The following is a 3,972-nucleotide window of genomic DNA, read 5'->3' as shown; positions in this document are numbered from 1 at the left end:
ATGCTTCCCATTGAATACTTTTGGGCCTTTATCAAAGATCAGTTGTCTGTATGCTGATGGTTTTATTTCTGGGTTTTCAGTTCTTTTTCATTGCTCTGAGTATCTGTCATTGTACCAATACCATATGGTTTTGACAACTGTGGCTGTATAATATGTGCTAAAGTCAGGTAAAGCAAGGCCTCCCACTGTGTCCTTCTTCTTGAGGAGTTCTCTGCTAATTCTGGGCTTCTTCCCTCTCCATATGAAGTTGGTAATCAGCTTTTCTATTTCTTTGAAGAAAGATCAGGGTAATTGTATTAAGATTGTATTAAATTTATATAGTGCTTCTGGCAGAACTGACATCTTGACTATATTGAATCCTCAATCCATGAGCATGGGATATTCCTCCATTTGTGAGGTCACTCTTGGTTTCTTGTAATAGTGTTCTGTAATTTTCTAAGTATAGATCTTTTGTTCTTTTAGTCAGGTATATCCCTAGATATTTCATTTGTGTTATTATGAAGGGTACCATATTTTTATCTCTTCTGTGGTCTTATCTGATATGTATAACAGTCCAATGGACTTCTGTTTGTTGATCTTGTATCCTGCCACTCAGCCAAACTCCTCTCTTGCTTCTAGTACTCCCCTTGTGGAACTTTTGAGATTTTCCATATATAAAATCATATAATCTGCAAATAATGATAGTTTCACCTCTTCTTTCCCCAAATACCTTTGATGTCTTTTCTTTGCCTTATGCTGTTAGCTAAAACCTCCAGCATGATATTAAATAAGAGTGGGGAAAGGGGGCATTCTTTTCTGGTCCCCCTTTTCAATGGGATTGTGTTAGTCTTTTCTCCATTGACTACCTACCACGTTGGCTGTTGATTTTTCATATATACCCTTTATTGTCTTGAGGAACTTTCCTTCCATTCCTATCTTCTCAAGTATCTTAAACAGGAATTGGTGTTGGATATTGTCGAATGCTTTTTCTGCATCTATCGATATTATGATGTGGTTTTTATAGTTTTTCATGTCAATGTGATGAATAATATGAATTATATTTCGCATGCTGAACAATCCCTTCATCCCTGGTATGAATCTCACTTGGTCATGGTGAATTATTTGTTTTATATACTTTTGTATTTGATTGGCTAGTATTTTGTTAAGGATTTTTGAATTGATAATCATTAGGGATATTGGTCTGTAGTTCTTGATACCTGTGGATTCATTACCTGTTTTGGGTATGAGTATTATACTAGCTTCATAGAAGGAGCATGGGAGTTTGCCATCTTTTTCTATGTTCTGGAAGAGTTTGTATAGGACTGGTGTTAGTTCTTCCCTAAATGCTTGGTTAAATTTTCCAGTGAAGCCATGTGGTCCAGGGGAGTTTTTGTTGGTAATCCCTTGATAACCTTGCCTATTTCTTCTATTGCTATGGGTCTATTGAGTTTCTTGATGTCCATCAAGGATAGTCTAGGGAGAGATTGTTTTTACAAGAATTTGTCCATGTCTTCCAAATTGTTGAATTCATTGGATTACGATCCTTTGCAGTACTGTGTAATTATCCTTTTGATTTCATTAGGGTCTGTTGTTGTGCCCTCTCTTTCATTCCTTATTCTTGCTATTGAAATGTGTTCCCTCCTTTCTTTGGTTAGGTTTGCCAGTGGTCTGGCGATTCTGTTTATCCTTTCAAAGAATCAACTTTTAGCAGCATTAATTTTTCCATAGTTTTCTTATTTTCCCTCTGCTGTATCTCAGCCCTGATTTTTAGAGTTTCTTCTCTTTTGCTATTCGTGGGATTGTCCTGCTGACTCTGCTCTAGCTGTTGTAAATTTTGTGCCAGCACATCAATCTCGAGTCCCTCTTCCTTTCTCAGGTGTGCGTGTATTGCTATGAACCTTCCTCTGAGGACTGCCTTTGCTGTGTCCCATAAGTTTTGGTACATCCTGTGCTCATTCTCGTTGGTTTCTAGAAATTTCCTGATTTCCTCTCTGGTCTGTGCCATATGCACTCTTTTTGCAGCAGAGAGTCATTCATCTTCTACTTGTTTGCTCTTGTTTTCTTCATCTCCCTTTTGTTAATTTCCAGCCTAGTGGTCAGAGAGAGAGAGAGAGAGGTCTGTATGATAGCAATGTGCTTAAATTAAAAGACTCAGAGTACCCACAAAGGGTCCCAGGCTGTAAATCTTCGTGGACGTAGCCTTGTCTCATCTCTCTCCCATATTGGGCCCCAAATCAAGTCATGTGAATGACCTCCCACATGAACAAATCAGCAGAAATGACATGATTTTGAAAATATTAATGAGAGAATGCATTTAAATACCCATGCTGAGATTTTACCAATGGAAATAAATATGGTCTTAAATTTGTGTCAGTATAATACTTCAGAGAGGAGCCTAGTTGGGGTCAAATGAAACCAGGCATGAGTTGCTAACTATTGAGGCTAGGAAATGATCAAATAGTGTGCATTCTACTATTTTCTTTTGTTTTCCATAAATTTGGGTAAATAATATTTTGATTAGGCATTCATTACACCAAGATAAATCTAATAATAATAATTTAAAACATATTTAATGATCATCATCAAACTATAGTGTTATATATTAATACAGTGCAAATATATTATAAAGTATGTGGAATATGAAATATAATATATTATTATAGTTGTATAATTAATATAGCAAATTGAGTGATCATTACAATAATTATAAAATCATAATAAGATCAGCTTTTAATATAGGGATTATTCTGTAAAGAGATTAAATCTTCCAAGCCATTGTGATTGTTTAATAGTATGAGGAAATGGTACCAGTTTCACAAAGCTTGTTTTATAAGTACGTGGGTAAACATTCCACATCTACCATGTCAAAACATGAGCTCTTATTTCTCCTTGAAATTTGTTCGATGACAAGGTCAGTAGTATGAGCAGTTCATAATTGGTTCAGGTTCTTAACATTTGTACATATTAGACAGGGATTACTAGGGGGAAATGGGGCAAGTATTGAAATGAAACCTACTAAAATGAAGGTTGATTGCAAAATAGATACATGAAGCTCTACCATTCCTTGCTCAGCCTATCAGAATCCAGGGATCAGGTTCTAATTTTGACAATTAACTATTCTAGAATATCTCCACTTCTGTTCGGTTTTATCTTTTATCTTCTTTTGTGGTTACACAGTACTTAAAGCAGACTAGCTAATAATAACTTTGGGGAGTAGAAATGGAAACAATCTGTTGATAAAAATTGACTCAATATTTAGAAATCCACCTTTATAGAAATACAAGTATAATAGGAAAAACATTATAAATTTTTATTTAGATTTTCAGCACCATTTTCTATCATTACATAAAATTATAAGTCTGAAGATTTCATGATTTATAATACTAGATCATTTCTTCTGTATAAAAGCAGTAAAGATATATGGCTATATGTGTGTTTATGTCTGTGTATAAAATATAGTTATAATAGTGTATATGTGTTTATGTATATGTATAAAATAACTTTTCAGTGTGCTATTACAATCATAGTTCCTAAATATGGCATCTTTTCATATAGCCAATTATCAGTATTTTAAAATACCATGTTTTAATGATAAGCTTCCTCTTACTGAGGGGCTGTGACTTCCCGGTGACGCTGGACATTCACTCCTCAGTTTTGACAACACTGTTCCCCCCTCAGTCACCTACATTCAAAACAACGATGATTCATTGCAAATGGACTGCCTTACAAAGGTAGCCCTGGGAGTGCCTGGTAAAAGGACCATAACTGATGTATCATTTCGCGACAACTATGCTTTTCTATATAAACTTCAACAAAATCAATTATTTCTTCTGCCTTTGATAAATAAAGACACACGAATTACCAAGGCATGAGCCTTTATTCCCTACATCAATGAATACATAGAGGCCACAATCAACTATCTGCTTTATTTTTGCTCCTTTAAAAATCTCCTTCCACCTTTCTGCATATCGAGAAGAAGTACTGGAGGAATTA

This window comes from Tenrec ecaudatus, chromosome 10 (genome assembly GCF_050624435.1).
Source record: "Tenrec ecaudatus isolate mTenEca1 chromosome 10, mTenEca1.hap1, whole genome shotgun sequence".
NCBI classification, from domain to species: Eukaryota; Metazoa; Chordata; class Mammalia; order Afrosoricida; family Tenrecidae; genus Tenrec; species Tenrec ecaudatus.
Note: the sequence above shows the minus strand (reverse complement) of the source record.